The sequence below is a fragment of the Aphelocoma coerulescens genome, chromosome 6 (assembly GCF_041296385.1).
Source record: "Aphelocoma coerulescens isolate FSJ_1873_10779 chromosome 6, UR_Acoe_1.0, whole genome shotgun sequence".
Classification (NCBI taxonomy): Eukaryota; Metazoa; Chordata; class Aves; order Passeriformes; family Corvidae; genus Aphelocoma; species Aphelocoma coerulescens.
In genome coordinates, this window is record NC_091020.1 from 11,634,528 (window position 1) to 11,651,032 (window position 16,505).

The window sequence follows — 16,505 nt, forward strand, 5'->3', positions numbered from 1 at the left end:
TTCACTTTGATGTCAGACCATCAGAGTGCTTTTATTCTGAAACCAGGAGTTCACAAAGTGTTTCAAACTTTTCATTGAGACAATTACAGACAGGATTAAAGACTTTTGAAGAACAAAACTCTAGGAATAACCCTGTTTCAGAAAAAACTCAGAGCAAGCATTATGAAGCACAATTCTTAATAGGTGTTCATACAGTGAGCGTAATTAGAGCTCTTAGAAAAATATAAAATGGAAGCTGTCCCGTGCAGGATCATTTTCTTCTGAATTAGTAGTGATTTATCCCTTGCCTGTGCATCCTACCATGCATCTGTGCTTCTGCACAATAGGAAGGATGGAGCAGAGCTGAAGCTCTCTGTCTATTTCTTTTGTCTTTTCAGCCCACCAAAGGGACTGTGCACATGAACACTTGCTTTCTGTTTTGTTTTCTATCTTACAGAAATAGTCAGCCCTCATTCATGATAAAATCTTTGAGTGTCCTGTGACTGCTTGGTATATTAAGAGCAAGGTAAAAGCATCAACTGCTTGTGAGAGAGTAGGGAATTTCTATAGTAGGACTCACTAGGAATAATGCCACAGGAATAACACAGTTTGCAAGGCTGAGCATAGTCTTTACAGAAGCTGTTAAGAGAGTGAGACAGTTCTGAAGCAGACTAGACCAAAAAACCCAAACAACCTGCTTAATTCAGAAGAGCTCTGTTTGAGATTCAAAGTTTCACACAGGATCCCTCACTCAGAACACTGACTATTAAGAACACCCGTACTGAGCTACTCCTCCTCTTTGTAAAGTTTGCTGACTGAATTTCCTGTCATCTGAGGTAAAAAGAGATGCAAGCAGCTTTAAAAGCATGAGATTCTGAACGAAGATAAATAACATCAAGATGCTGTTCTTTTTCCAGTCAGCTCTTCTACTTTACTTACAATAAAGTTGAACAACTTCTCTCTTCAACTTCATGGAGCTTTAAAGGATTTTACCTTATACATTTGTAATGCATCTGTGTATGGGACACCACTCACTCCATAAAAGGTTTTATCCAGCACCAGGCCACTTTTCACCCAGCTTTCTGGCTGACTCCTGCAAAGAATGCATTGCTTAGTGCAACCAGAAAACTAAGCACAGTGTAAAATCTTTGCATATTCATATCTTTATACTTGAGAATATCTATGATCTTACCCCCGTATCAAAAGAATTAGGGAGCTAGAGAGACAGAATATTGCAGGTTTTTGTCTGTTCCACTACACCCACATACAAAGATAAATTATTGTGCTCCATAATAAAACCTGAGTTTACACCTTGGTATTTACTCAACTGAATCATACAAAAATATGTTGATGCTGACGTAGGTGTATGATGCTGAACTGTTCAGCACTATATTGCTCTGAGCAAGAAGTGGTTAAGTCTTGCCATCAAAGAGTAGCAAAACAAAAATAAATGCCATTCACACAAAGCTCAGAGCACATTATCTAATTATTGGGCTAAAGGGGTCTATACACTGTTGGGGAATTTCTGTCCTTCATTCAACTTGGACAAACAGGAATATTCTCACTCTTTTCCTTTGCTTCTCCTTCACCCACTGTAAATGAGATGTAAGGGGAAGGGTGTTCTTTTCTGTTGAGACTTCTTCAAACACAGGCCGTGATGAGGCTGTCTTGATGCTTAAGGGCTCATAAAACACCATCTCTGATTTCCAGCTCTTCACTCTAGCTGCAACAGAAGATGCAGAATGGCAGCTTTTACCAAAGCTGGATGAGTTGTTCACATTTGACAACTGATCTGTCACATAAAGATTTCTCAGAGGTTTCCATCATTTTGCAGCAAAAATTTATGAAGCGGAAGCCTCCACTAGCATGCAAGAGCTGACATCCACATACAGTTTAACTATCAGAAGCTGTAAACACATTTTGCTTCTCAGCTTAAGGGCACATTGAGAAAGGCTTTGTAAAGACTGAGCAGATAAGAATCCAGATAAGAATCCCCTGTAGATTTAGTAATAGAGGGTAGAGTCGGCTCACACTCACACTTAATGTGCACAGCAAAACTTGTGAAGCATGGTGTAGATACTGAGATCACCCACTGAGGTTATGGGATCAATAAAGTCCCTATAGTTCTTAATGATTTTTATTATGTTTCAGCAGGATTTTTCCTTTCTGCTTCTTGAAATTAATGATTCTAGAAAAGATTCAAAGTCATTAGCAGGGTCTTCAGGACCTGCATTTCAACAGCTGATCCAAAAGTACTCCGTAGGGGAAACAACAGAGGCTAACAAGGCAAGTGGAAGCACAGCCACCAATGAATAAAGTGGCCTGTAAGTGACCTCTGGTGGACAAGAATAGTGTTAAATTTCCTTGTATTTCTCAAGAGGGGAGTTTATCCATTTAACTAGCTTACAGCCATTCAGTTGAATTTAATCTAATATTATAGAATAATCAAAACCATTTTCCTCTTGAACAAAAAGAATTTGATGCAAAAAAAAATTGGAAACTAGTACAGGAGTGGTAAAGTTTTGAATTATAAACTTTAAAAGCATCTGTAACAAGGAAGATTCTTTATTGCTGTGTATATGCCATTAACATTACACCACTAAAAAAGTGAAGCTAAGGCAATATTTCAGGTGATATAAAACTCACAAGCAGTTTCAAAGGGAACAAAATTGTCTTTTGAGGACATGTTAATCATTCCAAAAAACATTTCCCAGGGTGGGTGAGGTGGTGGAACCTGTTGCTTCCAGCACATGCAATGGCTGATCACAGCCACTGTACTCAATCATAAGAGCCTATATAGCTATTTATTACAGCGCAGAATATCCCCGAGGACCTTATCCCATTTACAACTAAATATTTTTTTTAAGTATTGTAAACTTGGGAATTCATTTTGATCTCATGGCTTGAAGAGGCTCCCAGCTCTGGGCTTTGGGACCTCTGTTTGCAGAGCACATGTACAGTCTGACAGACCATAAAGTTTGAGCAGATCCCTCTAGGACTGCAAATTCCCCTTTGGTAACTGGACTTGTTTTCCCTTCATACCATTTCCCAATTTCCACATGGAGCTAGAACTCCCATAGCTTCTCACGTGGGTATAACAATAGACATGGGAGATGATTTGCTGTACAGAAATAACACACTGAAATTGTTCCCTAGGAAAACCAGCATGTCTTGGCAACAGTTGTCCTGGCAACTAAGTCTCCTGGCAGAGGACAATGGTCACTGATCTGAGGAAACTGATCCGAGAGTCATTTTTTCTGAGAGACCTGAGTGGCTGAGGAATAGAATGGGAAACCCCCCAGCATTTGGTTTCCTCCCATCCCTTGCCTTGACAGGAAACTCTCACCAGTCAAAGAGGTTATTTGAATGGTTATGGAATTCTGCCTCTTGGACACAGATCCAGGACACACTAATTACAAGGCATACTAATTACAAGGCATATTAATAGACAGCATCCTTCCAAACACCATTGTTGTTTGGGTTTTTTTTTAATTTTTTTTTTTTTTTTTTTTTTTTTTTTTTTTTTTTTTTTTTTTTTTTTTAGCTAGTCATGTTAGGAACTGTCTTAACTCTCTACCAGGGAGGAAAATTGCACTGGAAAAATCACAGCAGAATATATCAGCACAGTCATAAAAGTACTAAACAGATATTAACAAAGGGCATTTTTGTGTAAGTAGATTTTTAGAAGACTGTGAAAGCTCTGAAGGCCTGTATAGCTTTTGATTTCGTATCTTATGTGGAGTGTAGCACAGGTGCTTATCAGGGCTAGCAGAAAGACTGTGCTGCACTTGTTAGTGCACAGGCCAGGCCTGACCCTAAACAAAGCCCAAGGTTCATAACCAGGAGCTCAAATGGCTGTCCTTGGCCTCAGACAGTGTGTCCATGTTCAGCAATCCCTGACTGCCTGCTATGCCATGATTGCTCTTTCTGCTAAAGTGGCCTCACTGCAAGTTGCCCTCCCTTTGGGACAAAGCACATGCTCTGTTCATTGCTGCTCCTGCTCTAAGGTATTTGCCTGGCACTCATGGACTCAAATGGACAAATGTAGAAATGCCTCTGTCCCAGCACCATTTGCACACACACACACACCAGGTGTAAGTGTCACTTCCCAGCCAGAGCATGCTGTTCCCTCTTCCCTTACACTGCCAGCTCTGAGAGGCTTGAGCATTTTGCTGCAACATCTGGAAATGTCTGAAGTCTTCAAGAGGGTGAGCCTCACTTGGGCACAGCCAGGGGCTCTCCTGCTAGGAAAGGGCTACAGGGATGGTAAATCTCCCTCTCGGGAAGGACAAGCAGCTGCTTGTCCACAGAGCTGCTGTGGAAATCCTGTCACCCAGGAAAACAATGACACAGAAAAAAGCCGTTTCATTTTCCTGGGCTTGTCATCCCTGAGGTGTCCCTTTCAAAGCACAAGTGTGACAGGAGTCTTCAGGTGACTGAATGACCAGCAAGGGGTTGAGAGCTATCACGTGAGCTATCATGAGCTATCACGATTTGGAATGGATCAGTTAAAAGAAATGAGAAGTACCTGAATCCATGCCAGCTCTGAAGGGCCAGTGGGAGGCTGAGCAGGGCTACACCAGGACACTGGGTCCAGAAACAGCAGCACTTCCAGCAGGTGCTCAGAAACTGATCTGAAAGAAACATTTCTGTTTCAGAAAACATGACTTGGTAACAAAATTATTTCCTCTTGAAATATTTCTCAAGGTTTATTCTACTGCTTTAATCTGAATTATGCTAATCCATGCGTACGATGATCCTATTTAGCTATGAATATTTGGACACATACATTTTCATATAGGAGGAATGCAAAAGAGTTTATTAGATGATAGCACAACCATTGCATGAATTCAATATTTGCACAAGAAGCAGAGAAATGTTTTTCATCAGTTTACGCTTCTCTTTCCATTACCTGCACAGTAAACTCAAACACAATAAATGTTTCAGGATGCTATTAGGCAGGTGGACTCCCAGAGATTTTCAAGGAGATGGAAAAAAGCACCTCAAGCAGTAAATCACACACCTTGAAAATTACATAGTAAACACTTGGAGACATATAAAATCCCACTTCTAACCTAAACGAGTAAACAACTTGAAAAAATGAGCTCAGACATAAAAATTATGAGCTGACTACAAATGATCTGCAAACACATTAAAGGCCTATATTTGTTCAAATACATTATTCATAAGAAATAATTTGAGTTGTAGTTGTATGCATTTATGTTGCATAAACTTAAGCAAATACTTGTAACCAAAAGCTGATTTAAAGAATTAATGAGCAATCTAAATAAAACTCTATTACTAAATAAAATCCTCCCTGATTTGCAAAGCCATATGCTTCCTTTAGCATATACATTAACGAGCATATCTATTAAGAGCTGAGGCTTGGAATGCTGTGATGGAGACAGAGAGCTTGGATCAGATCAAGCTCTTACTAAGCAGGACTGGTGTGAGGTAAACAAAAGGAGAAAGCACTGCTTTTGAAGTGTTCTTAAAGTATTTGGGGTTCAACAGCAACACGAGCCAACTGAATGCTCATGCTAAACAGCTACGTTTCTTCTCTGGGATCAACAGTTTTGAATTTTTGGTAAACAAATAAAGAGAAGGGGACATGTAACTTTTCACCTCTGCTAATACACTCTCACTGCCTATTGCTGCACTCCTTTGGACACTGAATTTATCAGTGAACATTTCAGGCTGAGAGGCACTGCAGTACAGTGTGGTACATCTGCAGTTTGAATTGCTGTACCAGTGCTTGCTACAGAACACTGTGAGGGGTGGCTTGACTCACATTATCTGCAGTATCTCCATACTCCTCTGTACTAACTCTGAACTAAACAAGTGAATTATGCTAAAGCAATACTGATATTATTATTCTGTAAATTCTCGTATTATATAGAAGCCTTATTAAACCAGATGCTTTTGCACAGTTGGAGATAATGGGAATGTCTACAAATTAACACCTCCTCCAATTATTACCTTCCAAAATTATTACCCAAATAGATGAAAGAACTAGTCTGGCTTCTGCAAATAGTTGTCTTTTAAATCTGAATTTAATAAAAGTACACAGGCTGCTTGACCACAGTTGAGACACTGCAAAACTTTCCTTTGACTTTTTAGACTGTGAATTCAACATGTATCAGGGATAATGCTGAACTAAACTAGAAAAAAAAATTGAACATCTAATATTTACAAACAAATTAATTACTTAAAATTACTCAAGCAGAGTAGGTCCTATCACCTACTTTCCACTAATATCTACCAGTCCTCTTGTATTCACTTCAGCCAAAAACATGAGTGGTACAAATAACTTCCTATTCTGTCTTCACTTACTCATCCTCTTTATTTCAAAACCACTTTTAATGTTCTGAATAGTTTTGGAGTAGTTTCCCAGCTTAGTCATGGGGCAGAGGCTGCTGAGCAGACTGACCTCCCTTAGAGAAATGCTCCAAGCCTTTGTTGCTTCCTTGCAATGTATCCATAGGCTGTTACACAGTGGATGGACGACAATAAGCTGTTTCTCCCCAGTGCCTCCTCTAGAATACAAGGACAACAGAGACAAAGTTTTGCCTTTTGTAACTGTAATACACAATTTCCTCATATTATGGACTAAACCAAAATCTTTGAAAATTTGTTTGGTTTTAACCTCCTGCCCTCTAGTTTGGCTAATTTATGGAAGCAAACAGCTAGCTGTTGTCATTAACCTTGATAGCATTGCTTCTCAGAAGTCAAAGCCATTGCATTTCTACAGTAACTTTCCACAAAATGTGTCTTGGTATCTGAAAAATATGTAGGTAACGAATCCTAACTGCTCTTAAAAGGTAGCTGTCAAAAATTTGAAAGTCATGAAGATTTTCCAGACCCAGGATTTTGAAACACTAGATCTTTCCAAAGAGAGTGAGCCAAAGATATCTTGATATGATGACAGAAATGCAAAAATGGGTTTGTTAATGTGTCCTGACAGCACTCTGGGAGTGTCCAATACCTCTCAGTCACATCCCGTCTGACAGGGTCTTTGCAGTTCCAGTGCACTAAGAATGACTGTGACTCTGTGAATATCTTCTTTTGGATAGTCTGAATAATTTTTAAATGACCACTGGTTTAAATACAATCTCCAACAGCAGCTGAAGTGTATAACAGAACAGGATCTTCTGGCACAGACTGCTTCTGTTAGGAATTGCTCCAGTAGCTGGGCAATAACTAAGTTTCTGTAGCACCTTAGTGCTACAACTCAAACACAGTTCTCATGTTTTTGTAAAGTTTGGTGCCCCAAAGTTTTCAATTACTTCAATGAGAGCTGTGAGTTTTCAGAATTTTTGAAAGCCTACCACTATTTTTCTTATGAAACCTTATTTTGTTAGCTTAAATAGAATTCTGAAAAATATGGAATAAATCCCCAACAGCTTTCACACACACAAGAGAAGGCCTAAAAAAACAGTGATCGTTTTCATACAAACTTTTCTAAGCTTATTTTAGATAACCATAGGCTACATCAGAGCTCTTCAGACATATGGGAATTGCTTAGCAAATGACAGCTAACTGAGGTCATGGGAGGATTTATTGTCACTAATATCACCTTACAGTAAGAAGGAATGTTCCTTTCCTTTTAGTGAGTCACCAAACACAGTTTCTGTTTGTCTAAAAGTGATAAGAGCAGCACACAGGAAAGTTAATTTTCACTGATGACAAAGGGAATGAAGGGAGACTCATGTAGCTGACAAACATCAATGTGAAACCCAAGCAGGAATGCTAAAGTAGTGAATTCGTTACTGAGATGCAGTGCAGCCATAATGGGGACATGTTTATGCAATATAATAGAAAGTGTTACACATGATATATTGATAATAAATGAAACAGTGTGCACATTTATACCAGTGACAACCCAGGGACAGGTAGATTAGAGTCAGAAATTACTAACAGGGTCTGTGTTTTCACTTACACCTTTGTCCACTATTCTCTCTTTACCGCTCTATCTGTTTCTATTGATCTGTTTGAAGTGTTAGGATTTTATGACCTCTATGCTTAAGCATTTTTCCTGCCTGTATATCATCTATTTCAGGTGATAGTTATGCTCAGCTGCTATTTATTCTATAGCACTACTCTCTGCTGTCTTCCTTGGAGAAGCAAGCAGCCCAGCAGCTTGGCAACAAAGTGTTTCTGATGTCTCAAGTCACCTTCAAACATATCAGGTTTTAATAATTTTCCACTAGCACTCCTGCCTTTTGGGAACAGGAGAATGAGGAGGACCCAGAATCACAATACATTTAAATTGCTTTCAGCACAGCAGAGCAGAGTGGCACCTTCTGGGAGCCTGCTGAGCAAGGCCACCTTATTTCCCTAAGTGACCCATGTGTGAGAACACGGCATACAAACGCATGGCTAATTTGCCAATTTACTTTGATGTCAGTGCAGCTGAGTACTGCTATCCAAATGAAGAGTTTATAAATGGGTTTCCAGCTCTGTAGCTCTCTGAAAGATCTAGGGAGTTCAGGATCATATGGGTCCTGGAACCAGATACCCCAAGAGATGGCCTTTGCCTCAGCACTGGTGGTACTAAGACCCTGAAGAATTACTTCTGTCAGACCTCTGAGAAAGGTGCAGTAACTCTGGGAAATGTTATTTTTTTTCTTGGAGAAACATTGCATTTCTTGTACACATTAATTTTTTGTTGTTTATGCCATCGGTAGTCACCACCAGGCACGCAACAGCTTGGCTGTATCCCTCAGCTGAGGGCAAAATAAAAACTGTCCAAATCACCTGCAAACCCAAGGTCAATCTGATTCAGCTTTCAAAAGGTAACTGCATGAGGGAAGCATCTAACAGAAGCTGCTCTGCCTATGCTACACCAGTTCCTCCTGTCTAAACAAGGACCTTATCTCAATCTGGAAAGAAGAAGTGGACCTTTCCTTCCTGCTTGTATAACGTGTTTGTTTAATTTACCTTGTCTGTCTACTCTTTTTATGGGCCTTTTGCTTTCTTTCAGAAAAGGTTGAACCCTGCCACCCAGCTCTTCTAATGCCTTTGACTGCTGTCATTTTTGATCCACACAGTCCATGTTTTCTAAGAACCTCAACACTTCATGACCCAATGAGTTGAATCAGAGAAGCTGAAGAGAAACAGGGAAAATGAAGCAAATAATTAGTCTGGCAACTTTGCAAACATTTGCAGCTTCCTCTTAAAACCCCTAGACACAGATTGTAACTAGTAAAAGGAAACCCTGGTCTTTTACTACAAATGCAAAATATAATTGATACTTACGGATCTTAACTGGAGTTCCAGAACTGAATATATTCAAGAAGTTCAGACATTTGCATTTTAGATCCTGCTTGAATAAATTCCTATGATTGCTGAGTGGCCCTTTAAGCCTTGCTTTTGGCCTCAGTAAAATTATTTAAGCACAAATGAGGCATTGCTTTCTGTGCAGCTTGCCCAGGCAGATTTTGGAGAGTTACCTGATGGAAGGAGGTAAAATAGTAATAAGACTTCAGTGCTATGAAGTCAATTTCTTCTTTTATCACAGGATAATGTACACAGAAGTCAATTTTCCACATGCACCAAACAACTGCACTGACCTACATATGCTGGAAATATATAAATTATCATTTCAGAAGAAAATTCAGTCTCTCTTCTGAAATAAAATCAACCCCTAATACTGCATTTATTAAGAGGGGTTTCTGTGGCAAATAGCAGCTGCTATCTGTCATTGTTTGGAATCACAGATTTTACTACCTTACTTCAGAATCCATTGAGTATATTGGAAAATGTGAAGTGATGATATTCTATTTATAGCTGTGCCAGCATGATGAAGTACCATTTCTGTAAGGTGTAATTATGGTGAGTTAATACCAGCCTTATTAGAAGCCTGTCTTGACTTTAGTCTCTCTTACTAGCTAAGCTTGGAGGCTCCTCTGACCAGAAAATAGCTGCTGTTTCATCTTGGTCTGCCTATTTTTTTATCCTCCTTACCATCTCTGCTGTTCTCAGGAGTTCTGCAAAGTGCAAACATTTGCACCTTTTTCCTTTTCTTTTCATACCATGGCATTAGATATTTTTGGCAGTGATTTTCTAAAGAGGAAAATAGGGAAAGAAAGACAAAAAAAGTATTACTCAAATACCTCTCTTGAGAGGATTAAGAACTGGGTGCAAATATGGCATATTTGAGAGGCATTTTTTCCATCCTCCCCAGGCTTACAAGGAAACCACAAGTACTAATGCAAAGCCATAGATAAACTGAGGTAGAATATATAATTATGAAAGACTTTTATAAGGGGCTAATGCAGTGACTGATTTGCGAGGTAGAAGGGCAAATTTGCCTCCTCTTCTGCCACTGAAGCTACAGAAGTGATGCACGAGGCTACTTGTCTGTGACCAGATATTGTGTCTCCCTCATCTTTCCCTGGCCCTCTTCAGCTGCCTGCCAGCATGGAGGAACAGATGTGCCATCATCCATGTCAAAAAGCTGAGGAAGGGGTGGTGAGTCTTGCTTGCTTGAATCAGAAGGGTTTAAATTTTTCTGCCTAACTAGCTTCAGTGGAGCTGTAAAGCCTCAAGGTTTGCTTTAAAGGCACTATTCTTCTAGCCTTTCTTCAGGCAGAGAGATGGATTTTGTGACTTTTCACAACCCTTAGTAACCCTCTCTTCTACACTTTTTTCCACTGGTTTAATGCCTTAATAGTACTTTCTTACAAGCAGCTTCATTTCATGAGTACTCAATCTCTTATGACACATACACTGGCATTAGAGTTCTACTTTTTCCTCAACTTGGTAGTGGGAAATTTTCAGATCTCTGAAGTTAAATTTCTTTCTTCTAGCCCTCTAGAAACATCAGATTTCTGCAGAACTTAACAGGAGTCAGAATAATGTTATTTATGGTCCCAGAATGATTTAGATTGACTGATTAGCTTCTTTTAGTTTTGACACACACGTTTTTAATTGCCTTAATCATGAGCAGTTAAATCCTTTAACTGTAGGTCATATTGAGCATGCTTGGTAAGGGTGTTGGCTGAGCATGCCCAGATAGCCAATGAACTCCTCATTGTTAATTACAATTTATACTGAAAACCGTTCTTAAGTCTATAGAATTTCCCTTATCTTGGCCTTTCATGCCTTTCACTTCCTTCTGGCTTATATTTTAGGAAAAAAAAAGAATTTACATGCTTATAGACACTTCCCACTTGAGTGTAAAATATTGAACTGGGCTATATATCATACAGCACCATGTTTGCCTTAGAAAAAGGTAGGAAGGACTCATGAAAAACTTTCTGAAACAGCAACACTAGCAACAGATTTAATTCTCTACCAGACCAGAACATGCTTAAACATGGTAACCTAGAACTGAAAGAACCATAGAATAATAATTACCTGTGGAATATTCCATTCTCATTTTACATGCTGACCTCATGTTCATCTAGTCTTTTACCACAGAATCGGATGAAATCAGAAGATTTTATAAACCTTCAGATCGGCTGTGCTCACAAACCTTCTATGCATGCTTGGAAGGGGGAGGACTGTACTAAACATAATTTCAGTGAAGAATAGTTGAACACAGGTGCCAGTGAGACAACTTGTAGGAAAGCCTCTTTATTGTACCTGTATCCATTTTGACCCCCATTTCCTTTATTTTTCTGCTGTCTTTGCCTGGCTCTGCATTCTGAGCAGGGATACAGCCTGGTATGTGTTTGCAGTGCTGGGGCTGTCACTTGTTCCTGGGACTGAAGTGCTCAGCACTGGGTGCAGCAGCACTGCTCAGTCTGGCCTGCACGGGGTTAATGACCTAATTACTGTAAGAGCTGATGGCTCTCTTTAGCTGCTCGTGCTCCATAAGGTAACTATAATATTAAATCAAAGGGGGTTGATCATCACTTCTTATTTTGAATGCCTGCTTTTTAATACATAAAATGAATGCTCCTGGGCAGCTCTTAAATAAACCCCTTAAGAAAGAGGCCATTAAAACAAACTTTAATTGTAAAAATTGACTAAAATGCGGGAACCCACACTGGTAAACTAAGGCTCCATCACATGACACTGAGAGCCTTGGCCTGAAAGTACTCCCAGGTGCTTTTCCCCTTGCTCAGAGCTAAGGGTCTGTGAAGTCCCCTGAAAATAGGAGAACTTCAGAGATGGGGCAGATGTCCAACATGCTTGGAAACCTTTACTCATTGAGTGATGAGCTTCTGATGAGGGCTTTAACTGATAATTTTGGGGGTATTTCTGCTAAGCCATTAAAGCTCCAGTGAAAGCAAACTTCAGCCTTTATAATCCTGTCTCGATAGCCCTTTTTGCTGTTTTACTTGATAGCTATAGGTGATGCCCAGTTGCATCTGAGCTCACAGTTGCTCTGGATTCACCAAGTTTGTTCAAACAGAACTGCACTAAAATCCAATTTCAAAGCTTATGATTTTGTAATTAGCAGCCAAAAACCATACAGACTGGATCTCTCAAATACAGATCCATTTTCCTGACTGTGAAGAGGTAGAAATGCACAGGTAAGCTGTTTTGTGTGAATGACTCCAATGTATGTCAAGAACAGAATTTTAAACTCTCAATAATAAGACGGTGAACATTAACATATCCTCTGTAAATCAGGAGACCAGAAATATGGGTTACTGCAGACACACTTAATGGGTGCCACCTCTTACATTAAATTTAACATTATTACACTAGGTATGTCATCAGAATTTTATCTATATAAATACAGATTCTGAATTTAAGAAAAGCCAAACCTTTTTTGAATGCAGCTCCATTGAAAAAAGACAAAATGAAAATCAGAGGCAGAGAGTGCAGTCAGTTACTTACTCCACGATTTTTGTTGCTTTGCAGAAGTTTCAAGCAGAAATAATTTTGGAGTTCAAGCTCCCATTAGCCACTAAGCAATCAGTAGAATGATCTCAAATTCCTCCCACATGCCACTTTATTCTAGGTACATTTAACTAATTATTCTAAACAAATAATCTAATTTTTTTTTTCATGATAAATAAACACATTGTCCAAAGAAAAGAACAGCAGCTGATAACTAATTAACTGCTATGCCCAATTCATGGCATAACAGAGACCAAATGTATGTCATAATCAGGCTTTCAGAGTATTAGATAATACCAGCAACAATGCTTCTGAAAGTTCTGCCCACAGACAATCTACATTTGGGAGGGATCAAAAGTATAATGAAAGCAAGGAAAATATTTCTATGGAATGGAGGAACTCTGGCTCATGCCTCTGTCAGAGTCAATTTGAGTGATGCTGTACTTAGCACTAAATACAAAATCTGAAATGCAAACAGAAAAGATTTTTCTTCTGCAATATATTCTCCTCAAGTTCATGGTCTTTGGATCCTTTCTGGAATTCCCAGCATTTTTTACCCACTCCCCGTTGTCATTTTATCATCTTTGTATAAAGCAAATATTTAATTATGGGCTTCTGTGGAAGACATTCAACAGAGATATCACTACCTACAGCAGAGTAGTGAAGGAACTGATGATGCTTCTTTTCAGTTTCATACACGATTTTTCCCTGATCAAAATATCAGGTTTTATGATTTCACTAATTGATAGCCCAGTACTCAGAAACATCAGAGCTGAATAATCAAAATATTATTAGGGCTTTATAAGGCTGTCTACAACAACTACTCATTAGAGGACTTCAGGTGTGTCTTCTGACTATTTCCACGTCTGTCTAAATTGCAGTGATTTAGTCCTTGAGCCTTGATTAATAAAAGCAGGGTGTGCCAAGTTACTAACTCAGTTTCAGTAACTATGAGGCCTAACATAAAGGTTTTGAAAAATGACAGAAAAGCTGATTTTTCTTAATCCTGTTTAAAAGGAATAAAAATCTTGGCAGTATATGAAGCCAGAACTACTCAGGCACCTAAAAATCAGGTCTTCTCATACATGTTTATCAGAGGAGAATATTGACCCCAAGTCATTCCTGTGGCCTCAGGCAAGATAGTGCTTTACAGGTTGCCTTCATATATCTGGTTACAGAGATTCTAAACACAATAATTTCTACCTTCTAAAATCTGACAGAAATGACAAGCCTGAATTTATTTTTAACACGTTTGTTAGAATTAGGTGTAGATTAGATCTTAACCTCCTTCTATTTTTTCCTTATATTACTCTCATATCTGATTTAGGTTTAAAATCATCTTCTCATCAGGGATAGTATTTTCAGGGAAACCTGGAGAGTTTCTAATTCTGCTTTAACCTGTTCAAAGACCTTGCAAGAGTAGGTTAACAGTCTAATAAAAGTGGTTTACCACCTCTGTTATGCCATGTGTGAAGTCACTGACATTAAAGAAACACTGAGGAGACTCTAGTTTAAAGAAACATACTTTGGCCTCTAAGCAGCTACAACACCACCATGATGACATGGTTGAAGTCTAGTGCTTACCTGAGTTTTTTAGCAGGTTACAAGACATTAAAACTCAGGCAGCCAGCTTTACACTAGCCAGAAACAGTTCCCAAATAAAAATCTACTAATAATTTCCTGACACCAAGAAGAGTGTTTATGATGATGAAATCAGAATATGCCAGCAATGTATTTTACTATTTATATATTCTTGAGCAAAATATTTAAACAGGTTTATAGCACTACATAATTTAAATAGCAATCCTTTGGCTCAACTTAAGAAGTTAGAGCCATGAATAAATATAAAATAAATCATTGCATATTCAAATATATCATTTCTCCTTTAAAGCAACCCATCCCATGTCTTCATTAGTACACAAACACTGGGCTGGCTGAAAGTCTGAGCAGTTATCCTTTAGGGACTGCACAAGGACAGGAGGATGTGAGACTGGTGGCAGCAGTATCATTCAGCTGCTGCTTGCAACCAGGGTGTCCTGATGCAACATAAGGCACATACATGTTTCAAAATGCCTAAGGGCAAGCTAAACATCTACACTAGGAATTATCTGCATACATACAAACAGAATTTTCAGCACTCATACAGCTTTTATTCCTTTGGTCTTTCAGATAGGTCCTGTTAAATTCTAAATGTTTGAACACTTCCTCAGATTTGAACTTTGTTGTTTCATGTCTGTACAAAGAGCCACTTTGTTGAATTTGCCCCCTCAATAATTTATAATTTGTAGGGCACATTTTAAACACTGGAACATCCTACTCCTATCCTGTGATTTCCATGGTACAGAACTATTTGTACAACCACAATCTTTAGGTAGGCAGTTATTTTTAAGAAAATGAATTGGTGTGTTTGTAGCCTCATACATATGCTTTAAAACCAAGATTTCTGCAATATTTATGCTTGGCAGTCACAAATGCATACTTATCCCATAAATAATTTTGTACCAACTCTAACAGTCATTTATGCCTCAAGTTTTCTGTTTTAATAGCACAAATATGGGAAAGGAGAAGAATTAAAAACCAGTGCTAGTGTTCAAAACAAGGTATGAGCACACACTGCAATGGCTGCATAAAAAGAGCTCCATGGTTAATATCTAAAATGCAAATGTTTTAAAAAACAAGACTTGAGCAAGTTATGTACTGCTTCATCTTTAAAAAACTTAATTGAGAGATAAAAGACAAGTAATTTTCAAATTTTGTATTGAAAGATCTTCAAAATAACCCCTTGCCTTAGAATCAGGCTCTTCATTGATACACAGGTACGTGTACACGTACACTAAGGGTGAATTAACAGGAGCTTCGGTGTCTTAGCTGTGCCAGGTTACAGTAGGCAGGAATGGTACCTGCTATACTTGAAGTTATGACCACAAAAGAGAGCAAAAATAATGGAAAGTTTAGTGTTGACACAGGAAGGAAGGAAAAAGCACCCTGCATTGATTGCTGCTTCAGGTGCTGCAGGTTGTTCTGTATGTCACCTGGCTTTTCAGCAATGAGGAAGAATTATTTACAAAGGTCACAGATTCTCCTAAAAATTGTCCTCAGTACAATGTACTTCAATTGGTGTGGGTTTGCTACTATCATTTAAATTAGCTCTTTTGTTAATACCCTTTCTGCATAAAACATGGACTACACTGGGATTGAATAGGGCGATCCCCTGCCTGTCCCCTCTCCTTCCCTTCACACCCTGTTCTAAAGATGCACAAAGATTAAAAAAAGAAAAATTATGTATATATATATATGTATATTAATACATATAAATGCATATAGACAATAAGTAAGTTGCTAGAAGGCTTATGCTTTGACAAAATCTCATTACCCTAGGTTATCACAAGGGCTGACCCTTAAGAACAGACTTTAACACTGTTCGTGTCAAATGTTTCCCACTGGAACTGTTTCTATACTTCTCAGCCTCTGACAGCCTTTAAGAAATCTTAAATATATAGCTTTCCATATAAAAAAACAGACTACAACCTGACCTTACTAGGAGTAGTAATTAGGAAGTGGGAAAGCTGAGTTTACAGTAACAGGAATTTTCAGAAGAAACCCAGGAGAACAAACTCTAGTACCAAGAGTAAATCTTGGCAGTCCAGCACCTTTCCCTAAACTCTAAGAGAAAGACCACCCAATTTCTATTTCCAGTTACCAACAGATATCAAATGGAGATTACAGGA

General features: G+C 38.7%; 1 long non-coding RNA gene across 12 annotated transcripts in view; it reads right to left on the bottom strand.

The window, feature by feature from the left end:
• The window catches only part of LOC138112342 (uncharacterized), a 270,953-nt gene continuing 254,448 nt past the window's right edge, over positions 1–16,505 (bottom strand). For 10 of the 12 annotated variants that reach the window (XR_011151706.1, XR_011151702.1, XR_011151704.1 and 7 more), the window contains 3 exons: positions 6,410–6,515; positions 4,508–4,613; positions 1–1,702 (listed from right to left, as the gene is read on the bottom strand). This is a non-coding gene — a long non-coding RNA (uncharacterized lncRNA). The remainder of the gene's footprint in view (positions 1,703–4,507; positions 4,614–6,409; positions 6,516–16,505) is intronic. The other 2 variants (XR_011151705.1, XR_011151703.1) reach the window with 2 other exon arrangements.